Source organism: Melanerpes formicivorus, unplaced genomic scaffold (genome assembly GCF_026170545.1).
Source record: "Melanerpes formicivorus ecotype bairdi unplaced genomic scaffold, bMelFor1.0.p_v2 SCAF_33, whole genome shotgun sequence".
Lineage (NCBI taxonomy): Eukaryota > Metazoa > Chordata > Aves > Piciformes > Picidae > Melanerpes > Melanerpes formicivorus.
This window is the reverse complement of record NW_027142385.1, coordinates 5,244,190-5,257,335: the sequence shown is the minus strand read 5'-3', so window position 1 is coordinate 5,257,335 and position 13,146 is coordinate 5,244,190. Positions and strand designations below refer to the sequence as shown.

Here is a 13,146-nt window from a genome sequence, read left to right as displayed (position 1 = left end):
TGAGATTCAAATTAGCAATTCAGTATCTGAATATGGTGTGATTAAACTCAAGAATCCAATTCAGAATGTGTCCTATTTTCAGGCATCACATTTTTTGAGCACTCCACTCTTTTGAATGTCAAACTGACGTGGATGAAGGAATCTTATGTGTCTGTTTCAAAAGAGGACAATGGAGGCCCTCTTTTGTTCGGCAGCAGGAGACACACAGTCTGTTCTCAGGGAGAACAGAAGCCAGAAAGAAAAGAACATTTCAGGACACCAGCAAGGGACCAAAGCCATTTCACAGAATAAGGAGAAGCTTTGCAGCCCCATGCTATACAGCAGCTTGTTCCTCAGAATCAAGCATCTCTGGACACCAAATTCTAGTGTCTCTTCTTCCCCCCATACTGGTCTTAACAGCTCCTGTTTAATCACTTCTCTCCTGGAGTATCTGCAATATGTTCTTGTGCTACAGAGAGACGAGCAAGAGGACACCCAGTTTTGCGCTACTGCAGGCTGGAAGCGCTGCAACATGGACCAACAGCACAGAAGGTCCTACCAACCAATCCAGCATGAGTTTTGTCAGCTCTCCCTCATCCCTCCTACCCTCAAGTATCAGGAAGAGAAGAGAAAGTTTTTGCAACCTCATGACAAACTTGAGGACATTTTTCTTTCCCTGACAAGAACAGCCAGAAAACATTTTTCAATCGTTTCTACATTAACAACCTTCTCTCCACTTGCTTCTATGAATGAACACTGCAGGGTCCTTCCACAGCACACAGATGGGCAAGTTTTCAGACCTGTTCCAACATTCTGAAGTACAAAGGAAAATTTAAGACTGCATTTTGAACATGCATATTATTGAACTACTGTCTCATCCATCAACAAACTGCTACCACATGCACGTGAAAAGCCTATCCAGGATATGTTAGACTAGAGTATTTTAAGCTGGACTAGATGACAATCATCTAGTCCAACTGTAACACAAAAGGAGAACAGGTAATGGAAACAGAGCAAGGAAAAGGAAAGAGAGCACAGCAAATTCCTTACTCCTCAGCTCTCAGCCAAAATTCAGTTTTCTGTGTACTATTCATGAGACTTGCTACTGTACTGTGATGAGGGTCAAAGAGAACTCATTGAGACAAGGTGCACCTGCTAAAACTGGCAGTAAAACCAGGCGACTACTGCAAATCAGTAGTGCCCACTGCAAACAGAAAAGCAAGTCTTTGTTCTTCTGGCACAAGAGAACTCCTTTGCTGCAAGTAGCACATACAGATCAAACATTTACAAGCAAAAGAAAAGATGCTAGTCAAGGGATTTGTATTAAAATAAAGATTACAGATCACAGCGCGAAAGAAAACAATAAACATACCACTGGGTCCCATGCCCAGACAAGCTCTCCTCGAGCAGTGCATCCTCTGAAGGAGAGCTACAAGGAGACAGTCTGAGCCAACAGTTTCTACAGCAACTGCAGAAGCACCAGTACAGTGATATTCAAACCCTGCAGTAACTGTAAAAGCATCAGTAAATGGATACTCCAAACACTGAAGGAACATCTGACAGTGTCATCTGGACTCTCTACCTCACTGGGCAATTCATTGATCCCAATCACCTTAGCTCAACTCTGTACTTGCCTGCCTGTAAACTCTTCTGAATCCACTTGACCCTTAATATTCTTTCAGTACACTTGTTCCCCTCCAAAATTTTATGGAGCTGGATGCACACAGCCATCAGAGAGAGTTTTGTAGACATGGTGCTGGAAGGATGACCAACACCATCACGTAAAGGAAGGACCAAATGTGTCTTTGTATGGTGCTGCTGCAATCTCTCACAGAGGGTGGAATGCTGTTATGACAATGACACTATGCTTATGTTGCATTACTAAAAGCACACTTGGAAGCATCTCAGCAAGAAACCAAACAGAGGTATGTTCCTACCCAACTATGCAGAAAAGGCACATCCATTTATAACATGCAGCTATTTTAACACTAATGCAGAATCCATATTAAGGAACACAAACTATGGCACCTATGCACTTGGTTAAGTTTTCTAATTAAGAACTGCAATTTCTTGAGGAATGTTTAGGGCAGGCCATATCTCATTTCCCTTTTAAGAATCTGCTTTAATAAGTCATATTGCCTCAACAGTCACAGCTTTATCAGTGGTTCCATATAAGCATTCTTTGAAAGAGTTTTTTCTTAACTCTGCAGTCTTAGTTTGTTTCACATTGAAACTTGGCATGAGGCTTAGGCTCCTGACCCACAGCAAGAAGTTAAATAACATTGGTTTTTTGCTTTCAGAAGAGTCAGCAAGTCTCCAGTTTCAGGTTCTTCGGTGTTTGGGATGGAGGGGAGCAATACATGCAGTCAGGGATATTCAGGAACATTCAGTATTGAAACCCTGCCTACAAAGAACAAGACTTAATGAGAGACCTAGTAAAGATGTGCTCTGTAAACTGTTCTTATTATTAGTTTATTACATGAGGCCACATCCACAAAATGAGCCCCTATTACAAGAGGGATCTGGACGTGCTGGAAGGTGTCCAGAGGAGGGCCACAAGGATGAGCAGAGGGCTGGAGCACCTCTCCTATGAGGACAGACTGAAGGAGTTGGGGCTGTTCAGTCTGCAGAAGAGAAGGCTCCCAGGTGACCTAATTGTGGCCTTCCAGTATCTGAAGGGGGCCTGCAGGAAGGCTGGGGAGGGACTGCTCAGGATCTCAGGTAGTGATAGGACTGGGGGGAATGGAATGAAGCTGGAGGTGGGGAGATTCAGGCTAGATGTGAGGAGGAGGTTCTTCACCATGAGAGTGGTGAAGGCCTGGAATGGGTTGTCCAGGGAGGTGGTTGAGGCCCCATCCCTGGAGGTGTTTAAGCCCAGGCTGGAAGAGGCTCTGGCCAGCCTGATCTAGTGCGGGGTGTCCCTGCCCATGGCAGCGGGGTTGGAACTAGATGATCCTTGTGGTCCCTTCCAACCCTGACTGATACTATGATAAAAACAGGTTTCTGGTCAAGAGTTGACTAAAATAATGCTGACTCCCAGCTACCCACTTGGAACAATACCCTTTGTCCCATGGGCTACCAAAAGGAAAGTGACTGAATTCTCCCAAAAGATAAAGCAAACCGTATGGAAATAACCCACAAAAGACAATCTTATTCCCACACTAATGTTGGTAGAAAAGAAACATAAAGACAGAAATATTTTGGTTTTATTTTTGTGCCTTTTATCACCATTAATTAAAAGAGTATCATCACTATATACTGATTTTCTCTAAATGTGAAGTACTATGAAATCCAAAGTGGAAAAATATCTTACAAGTTGTTCCAGCACAAGCATGCAAAGACGACTTCTAGATCAATTTTACTCCTCAGCAGGCTACTTTTGAAGGAATAGAGAGTGCAGTTCTGGCCAATCATCTTTTAATACAAAGTACTACCAAAAAAATTTGTATTTAGCAGCTACAAACAGTGTTGGGTTTCACAGATTTTGCTGAGACTGAAAATTCAACCACATTTTTTTATTGTTGAAAATACCCCAGTTACAGGAGGTTCTTCTTTGCCTGCAAGGTGGGAGTCATGATTCTTTTCTCTTTCACAAATTTAGACAACTGTGTTCTCTCTTCAGCCTCCTGGCCATCTGTAGAGATGAGGAGGTGTGTACAGATGTGGGCTCAAAGCAGAACAAGCCACTTCTCTGAGCTCATATTTTTGGCAGTCACCAACTTCACCCTCACCCACTAGAAGCAAAGAAGTTATCAGCTTTGTCTCTCCGCTCCTTTCCAGTATTTGCCTTTCTTCCTGGCTTTTCTAGAACACTTGTCACCATATTTACCAGAGCACATTTGATACTGGTTTTAAAAACAACAGTTTTTGTAGCAGAGGGAAACATTTCAGGTCTTTAGAGAGAAACTTCAGGCACAAATAAATTAAATTGTGCAGTAAATTGGTGGCAGAACCTCAAGAGAGGCCAAATGCCCCTCTAATCAATACTTTCAGTTTCGACACCAGAGCTTTTTCACTGATCACAGTGTTATTCTGTGCCTGATCCTGAAGAGTTTACTCAGAGAGCTTTTTACCAATTTCCCCTTTTAGAAGGAATGTTCATAATCATTCTGGGCTTGACTGTGATGCACGCAACGCTGCCAGTTACCGTGCATAAGACACACTACATTTCCAACCCCATGATACACTCCTTAAGGTCATCCCAGTGGCCCAGCTGATCACTTTAAAGAACCAAATTAAGTCTCTATATGATTAAAGACTTGGACAGCATCACTGAGCAACCAAAGACGACCTAATCTATTTGTTAAGTCTAATTATCTAGACATCAAGAGATCATGAAGCATTAGGACATTGAATGGCTGATTACCAAACACTTTTAGCTCCCTGAAAAGATGATGATCACTAAGAATATATGACATGAAAAGGCGTTCTTCAAAGCAGAGATGGGGAGAAATCAGTTCTTGGGTATTTGTTTCCCTCTCATCTTCTGTTGAGCTAAACCAGCTATCAGAGCAAAGGGAAAGAAATCAGGACTGGAAGAGCAGAAATCCAAAACTCTCTGTACCATATGCATTTACAAAATAACTCCAGCAGATATCCAAGACCTCACTTCTCAGTCTAACAGTGTCAAAAGTCTTCATGATGAAATAAGATGAGCCCAAGCTACGTCACTTTAGAGTCCAGCTGCCAACTCCAATAGATTCTGAGGTAGGATTTCAGTCTACTCTACTTAAGAGGGGGAAAAAAAATATAAACTCCAGTTCTCACTGCACTTACTGTTCAGGAAAGGGACAGCAGAAGCCAAGAACTGAGGTTATACAAATTTTTCTTTTTCCTTGTTTCAGGGTGAGGATTTACATAACTAACATTCATCTGAAGTATTGCTAATTACCAGGAGACCCCTCCTTTCATGTCTCTATATATAAAGAAAACAAAACCAATTAGTCAGTCATGCTTCTAGAAACCACCTCCATAGTAAACTAAAATCCAACCTGAAAACTCTCTTACTAATCTACTCTAAAGTCAGTCCAGGCTTGACTCTGGGGTGTAAAACTACTATAATACATATTACAGGATCAAACACTTCCAGATTTTTATGGGCACCTTCCAATCCTTAGTTTTCTGTACAAGCATTTTATAGTCTACCATATTATCCTTTATCCTTTCCACTATCTTACCTGGAGCTCCACGTTCCCTCCTTGTCCCATCATATGACAGCCCCCAGCTTTCCAGTGGCTGTGTGTGTACTCACCAGTACTTCACTCCCTGAAGCCACTGAATGCCTACAGCTCCCCCTTCCACTCCAGGGTCTTTTCCATTAAAGCCAATATTCAAAACCTGTCATATTTTACATATGGAAATCAAGTAGAGAAGTAGAAAAGCACTGAGTGCATAGAAGATCAAACTACAACCACCCCATAACCAAAGAAAAGGAGCAAGTTTCACTATGCAAAGAGTTGTCCCTACAGCACAGAGGCATTAAAGCATAGAGCTAAATGACTGTTCTTCCTTTTTGTCCTCATACTGGAGAACTGATGCCTTCACCTCGATGCAGCATCAGTTACACACCTACCACAACATCACACAGCTTCCTCACGGCATAGCTGGAAAAACCAGCCATGCAGGTTGTGCTGAGAGCTCTCACCGGCTGGGAGCTGCAGCAGCACTCTTAGCCATGCTTAGGACCGGATAATTAACACCACATAAATAGCTGCTGTTCAAATCCAACGCCAAAATTGATTAAATGTTAACACACGTTAGTCAGCACTTTCAGATCCACTGATAACACGTTATCTGGTTCTATAGCTAACAAAAACATCCACAACCCAATCCCATTCATCTTATCTACACAAGGTTACACCGTTGGCCACTTTCTGACCACACTACAAGAGAGCCACAGTACCAGCTGCCCTCAGCTGACTCATACAGGACAGAGATCTCAAATGCCCTTTTTTCTTTTTAATACAAGTTGTAATTTGTTTTTCAAAAATGAACTGATTTATACTATCTAACTGCAGGCTTTCACACAGTCTCCAGGTGACCTGTTTAGTACAATGTCTCACTTAGCAGGCTGTAAAAAGACCATTTAAGTTAAACCCCTGCTTTATACGGGTATAAACCAGCCAGCACTTTTTAGACAGTCACCTATTTAAAAATTGGTAGCCAAATTCAGAGGGGTGCAGCATGCTGGCTTGTTCTCTTGCTGTATTTTGTACACTCTTTTTAAAGAGCACATATGAGGACATAGAAGAAGGATACCATGTTTATGGAAAGGATTAAATAGGCTCTTGGTAACAATGCTTTGTCTGCTACACCACAACAAAAAAAACCAGTCACCCAATGCCCTGCAACAAGTAATTAAATTTCTGATGCCTCCTCAAGGATTATCCATGATTTACCACAATCCACTGTTACAGGAGCCACCCCAATCCCTTTAAAATACAGAGTTAAAAAGGCTGTATCAGTTTCACAATATCACTGGCACTGGAGAAACCATTTTGTGGCAAAACCTCACTGGAGGAGATCAGTAGTGCTGCACAGCCAAAGAGGTCCTGCTCCCAAACCTCACGTCTCCTCAGCTTCTACAGTGACTGTTTTGACAAAGCTCATCTCTACAGACACCCAAGACTTGTTTCCAAATCAGCCTCTCAGAGCTGGTGGGCCTGGTATTCACACCTCTCTGTGGTCTGTTGCTGCTCTCCCAGGAAGGCAGGTACTGCCAGTGCAGAGCTAGAGTGAGGGGAAGATTTTGCTTAGGCTCACAGGCAACACAAACCAACAGCTTGGGAGGAACATTATGACACGTCCTATCATAGTTGTGTCTCAAGAGTACTAAAGACACTTTAGGGCCCAAAAATCACAGTGCTAACACCCAAATCTGCTGTATTACAAGTCAAACAAGAAATATGTTTAATGGAAATTTCTCCCCTCCCAAGAATCTGAGGAAAGAAAGAGGTAAAGACCTCTAAAATCACGTCATCCTTTTCTGCTCCTACTACAGGCCAATTCCTAAGAACCAACACTGGTTTCTTACCATTGAGTTCCTTTACTCTCAAGCCAAACGCCAAGTTCTGCTTCAATCACTGTTTCAATTCTTCAGCAGTAAATACGCCAAAGTTCAAGGTCTAAAACTTCTTCAAGTTCTGTGACATCCCATGATTACCCACTAGTAGGAGTGTTCTTTTCAACCAGATACTCAAGCATTTAATTTCTCAATAAAGTCTGTTTAAAGTAAATGCACAAAAAGCCACAAAGCAGTGAAATTTAATTTACTGCCATAGCTGGACACATCCCAATTTTATTTTCAAGTATACAATTAAGAGTAATTTAATTCCCTTATGCAGACATTGCATGAAAGAGAAACATTATTGTAAGAGGAGCTTAGCACTGTTGGTACACAAACCTTACGACAGATAAATTACAGCCTACTAAAACAGCATACAATTTACATTTTGTTATGTCAATCACAAGTAGCATCTCAAGGCTCTTAAATAGTATGCCAAACCACAACACAAGAGAACTAATTTAAATCAACCCATGCAGCAGGATCACTTAAGTTTCCACAACCTAAAAGATCCCCTAAAATGAACTAGCACTTGGATTTTGTAAGATTATTCCTCCTCAGCATCCATTCATACCTTTAAGTTACCAGTACATTATGAGAGTATTTTACTACAACAGAGCTAAAGTTTTGCAGTTACAGAAAAGAAAAAAAAACACTAAAAAAAAAAAAAAAAAGAGAACAAAACCAACCAAACAAAAAAGCAACCAAAAGAACACAATGAAGTAAACCAAAAAGGGCATGGGTTTTAATAATCCACAGCCTTTATTTCTCGAGAAACCCATTGGCAAACATGTAGGTTGCCCAGTAACACAGTGGCCCTGCTCAGCTGCATGGAAAATCCACACATTGAATTAGCCTCAGAGCTCTTGCATTTAGCCAGCAAAAGAAGGCCAGAGCAGCCCAGTACCGTGCTTCACATACCTTTGTGTTCCAGCCCAACCAATGACATACCCTGAATTTTCTCTTACGCTTCTCCTATAAGCAGCACCTTGTCTACATTCCAGTACCGCATAGGAAATTAGCGGAAAGGTCAGTGTATGCATGGCAAAGCAAAAGTATGAACAAGAGGCAACAGACCAACACGGAGTGGAGGCCAAGAACACTCTCAGTCCTCTTCCATTCCATGACATTTAGAGTGAGAGAACCAAAAACTTAAGGTAGTTTAGCTACAAAATAAAGCAAAAACAATCCAAACTGCAAGAAGTTTATGTCAACTCACTCAATTTTCATGAATTCCTACACATGCTGCTTCTTAAAGGCAGATGAATTAAGGTTCTCAAAAGAGTTAAACAAACTCTGAGTTGACAGTGGGTGTGAGCCAATATCTAGGTTTTCTGACATACTGCTCAGTGAAAGAGCACTACTACAGCACTACTGCACCCCTACAGCAGCTACCGCTGAGCAGAAGGGAAAACTCCACAAGTGCCAAGAAACGCAGAAGCACAACTGAAAAAATACTGTCTCTGGTCTTGTAGCTTGTATCAATTATCCCTTTCAATAAAAAAACATATAAGCAAGTATTTTCAGGCTGTGCAGCTCAGCCTTCTGTCTTCTTAAATAGGAAGTACAAAGTTTCTCTTTGTCAAATCATCCTGCAAGTACAACACACGTACTCGAACTATGATTTCTACAGAAATGTTTGAGACTTGCATCTTTCTGCTATTCAAATCTGCTTTTCATGTTGCTTTAAACAGGAATTTTCCTTTTGATTTCATCACTGCAGCACAGACAGCAGTAAACCACTCCTTACTTGCCAGTATTGCTCAGTTTATAGCAAATCCAGGGCACCACATCAGCCAAGCGCTCCTTGTGTATGTTGTCAGGACAGAAAAATCCTCCCTCTTCCAGCCTCAAAACAAAGCAAATCACAGAGATAAAAATGGCTATGTTGAAGTCCTCTGTTGGTGTGGCCAGGCTTACCATGAATCCTAATGCACCATGAGGCAGCTCAGCCAGGTGTAGATTGAACCACTGCATTCTCACTTGCCCAGCACCTCCCTCAGGCCCAGCACATTCCTAGGAACCTTCCTCTCAACTGCTCCAGTACTCTCCCTCTCCCAGCCCAAGCTATAGAAATACACAAACTGTCATTTTTTCACTGTCTCATATTTACATTTAGACTCCTTGGCCACTTCTAGGTATACATACATCAAAACCACCAAGGACAAGACTCTACAAAGTTTTAACAGACACTTCGACAAGCACACTCACAGTGACTTTTTACATGCTCAGAAGCTTGTTAACTAGCCAGGGCATTTCCCTCTCCTCTTTCCAGTCATGGACGTGCTCTTCAAAGAGCTCTATTTACATGCCAAGTTACAAAGTTCAGCTGCTTCCAAAGCAATGTGGAAAAAGTGCAGCTTTTATGATTCGACAGCAAGGTTTTCACAATAAGAAGCAGCTTCTTAAGATTACTTTGAAAAGCTTTTTTTATTTCCAAACAGGATTTCACAGTTCAAAAAAACCAACCAAGCAACCTCAGTCCACTCACAGTCCTTTGAGGAGCATTAACCGAGGGCCTTCAAAAGAGGGCTCTGCAACCTAAAGCTTCCTATTACTGAATGAACATCCATGGGAAAAAACAAGGCTTAGAAATCTGAAACAAGGATCACCAAAAATCTGTGTATCCCACAGAGTTTAAACTACTTCTCTAACTTTCAGGCTTCACATGCCTTTATTGCTGTCTTCAGGTTTATCTTTCCACTTACATTTTCTTCTCATCTGCCTCTAAACCTTTTGTATGAAATCAGTTGTCTGAAATTCTTCTAGAACAAACCTGGGTGCTGGATTCAGTCACTTCCTCTGCACCATTCACACCAGTTACGACCTGGGGTTCCCTCCAGGCCATGATACATAAGTATTTCTACACAAAATCTTTCTCTAGGTCCCCAAGAAATTAAGTCTGAGGTTTCTAGCTTGCATTTAGCCTATCAACTACTTGGAACAAGACCTGGTACTTCAACAGCATCTTCTTTGTGGAGACAGCAATAGTCGATAGGTCAAAATTGACAGTTTGGATGAACAGCCTAGGTAAACAAACCCCTTTAGAAAAAGGGGGGGGGGGGGAGCATTAACAAGGACTGTAAGATTCAACTGGAAATGCCAAAGCATCACCAGACTTGCACCTCCAGTGACAAGATTCTGAGAAAACAGAAAATATTACAGTCTCACTCTTACTAATCCTTACCCCTTTTCCTCATCCTTCCATTCTACACCAACATGAAGCAGGGGAAAACTACTGGAAAGTTTCAGAGAGAAGAAAGTGACACATGCAAAAAACTTTCAGAGGCAAGTCCAACTTCCTAAAAATTACCAGGAATTTAGTAGAAGCTACAGCCAGCCACAGCCTGCTGACATGGATTTCTTCTTCCTCTCTACACTGACAGGAAATAACTAGAATCCAGCTCTTACACATTTGTGATGGCCAGTCTAAGAGGTGGACTATTTAAATTCTTGGAAAACACTTTTGCTTTTCAGTGACCATGAGCAACAACATAGTGCAACTAAAGGAATACAACAACATAACCTCTGCAGAGGCACTCTCAGGCCTTCCTCCCTTCCCATTCCAAAAGTGTGGCCTTCAAAACCTCCTCTCCAAGTACGGACAGCACTGTTCCATCTTCCTTCCTTCCTTCCTGCAAACATTAAGCCCTCCCTGCCTCCAACACTCACTTCCTTTGGGTCTCTTAAAAAATGGTTACAAGATCCTTAAATATGAAACAAACTAAGCCCAAGTTTTGCCAACAGCCCTGCCTTCTCCAAGGATCTTAAATTCTTCTGCATGAATGAAGGAAATTTTACATTTTCTGCCTTTACCCTAAAAGGCCAGGTTTCAAATGCTCGCTAGGACACACAGCTATTTTAATTTAAGTTAAATAGCCCAGCTATTTTAATTTAAATTAAAGCCATGCCAACATATTTTGGAGCTAGAGATTTGAAATTTCCCATCCATGTTCCGGACAACAATGCCCACTTCGGCCTCTCTTTACTTTAACTACTCTTAGAATTTCTAAGTTTCCAGGACCATTATGATAAAAGTCTAAAAAACCACATTAACAAGCCATAGGACACACCTAAAGAAAAACAAAACCCAGACATATGTTGGACCCCCTGCTTTAGAGATTTATTTATTTTTTAGGTTATTTTTTGTACTGCCACGCTCTGCGCATGAGCCATTGGGAACACACTCTCTGGAGCAGGACATTTTCTTCTTACTTTCTGTAAATCACACGGCACCATTTTCAGAGCCACGTAAATAAATAATAAGACGTTTAGCTAGATAATGCATATTTCTACTTTGATTCAAAAGTGAAGTTTTGCTTTCCTCAGGAGCTTGCAGATGACTCCCCAGTTATCCCTTTTTAAGTTCTCACTTCCAGGAAAATTAGTGGATTAATGATTACAAAAACTCCAGTACAAAGGAATGAAGAAAAAACCCAAACCAAACCACCAACCACCCAAACCAACACCATGCACCAAAATGCTGATGCTTTTTGCCTCACAACCAGGAAGCCTGTGAAGAGACCTGAGGGTCGCGGGACGAGAGGCTGCCGGGCTACCCAGAGCCTCGCACAGCGGGCCGGAGGCGCGGACAGGGCGATGCGCTGCACCCACCGGGCCAGAGCAAACTTTTGACGGCGAGTGAGCCGCGGCTGCGGTGCGAGCAACCCGCTGGGGGCCGTCCCCCACCGCCTCTCGCACGGCTCCTAGCCGCGACGGGCCATGACAGACTGTCAGCAACGGGACCGCTCAGGGAACCTCGACACGCACCAGGCAGGTCTGTGTCCCACACACCGGCCGCAGCTCCACCGCGCCCGCCGGCACCTGCGCGCCCGCGGACAGGTACGCGCCCCGCAGCCGGTGAAAGGGCGGCCGCCGGCGCGTCCCTCAGCGCTGAGCCCCCATCTCTGAGACCCGCCAAGCCTCCCCCAGTGCCAAGCCCTCACCAAGCGCCTAGTGCTCCCTTCCCCAACAAGCCCCTCGTCAGCGGAAAGCCCCCCTGCACCGCCGGGTCCCCCGCAGCGCCGAGCCCCTCATGGCCGCCTCCGCCCGCGGGCTGGCGGTCCCTCAGGGCAGGGAGACCCACCCCCCCCCAGCCTCGGCCCGGCCCGCCGCGCCCCTCCGCCGCGCACCAGCGTCCCCCCGTTCCCCCCCTCCCCGCACCACCTCCCATCCCCCGCGCCGCCCCCCGCGCCGTGTCCTGCCCTTGCCTCCTGCCCGCAGTGCCCGGTGCAGTGGGAGGAGCGGCGCCCGGCGCCCGCCTCCCCTCGGGGCGCGTAGGGAGGGCTTGTGTGTCGCCCCGAGCCCTCCTCGCTGCCAGCCCCGCCGCTCACCCGCCTCACCCCGCTCGCCGCCGGCCCCGGCGTAGCCCCCTGGCCCCGTCCTGGCTCCGTGGCCCCGTCCGGCTCCTCCGGCTCCGCAGCAGCGAGCGGGGCTCCGGCACGTGACAGCGCCAGGCGCCCCCATAGGCTGGGGCTGCCGGGCAACGTGAGCCCGCCCCCTCCCTGCACCTGAGAGAGAGCCTTACGCCAACTACGTAGGGTGATGCCGGCCCGCCACGCCAATTTCGTAGAGGCGCGGAACCAGCCGTTTCCTCCCTCCTTGCGGTAGGCCAGCGCAGCCATACGGAATTGACGTAAGGTTTCTCGGCTCAGCCCGTCCGGTTTCCCACCTGGGGCCGCTACTTCTTGCGTAAACTGCGTAATCCCACCCGCCCCCCGGGGAGAGAGCTCTCTGCAGTTCGGAGAGCTTTTGCGGCTACAGCGTTTAGGAGCGGCCAAGCCTACACCTAGGAGCGCTATTTGCGTAAAGCCCCTCAAAGAGGTTAGTGTTCCTTACGAAATCTCCGTAATGTCGTCAACGCGACCGCTGCACCTGAGAGAGAGCCCGTTGCGCAAATGCCGTAGGTGCTGGCGTGTTAGACGCAGAGTACGTAAGCGCGCGCGGCAGGGTCCTGCCCATCGCTTTCTGAGGGGAGGCCGGGCCCGGCGGGAGGCAGGTGTGTGTGGAGGATCCGCCCTGCCCTGCCGCCGCTGCCCCGGGGCATCTCAGCGGAGACTGGGCGTGTGGTTTCACCGTAACCCAACCCTTCTTGCAGCGGCGCA

At 45.1% G+C, this 13,146-nt stretch overlaps 1 protein-coding gene across 7 annotated transcripts in view; it reads right to left on the bottom strand.

Annotated features, from left to right (window-relative positions):
- Positions 1-12,929, bottom strand: part of STRBP (spermatid perinuclear RNA binding protein) — a 61,489-nt gene extending 48,560 nt beyond the window's left edge. For 2 of the 7 annotated variants that reach the window (XM_068155786.1, XM_068155791.1), the window contains exon 1: positions 12,385-12,474. The gene's annotated coding sequence lies outside the window, so the exon portion shown is untranslated. Of the gene's footprint in view, positions 1-8,792; positions 8,812-12,252; positions 12,288-12,375; positions 12,476-12,880 lie in introns of those variants that run through there. The other 5 variants (XM_068155789.1, XM_068155792.1, XM_068155787.1 and 2 more) reach the window with 5 other exon arrangements.
- Between the last annotated feature and the right edge of the window lie 217 nt (positions 12,930-13,146).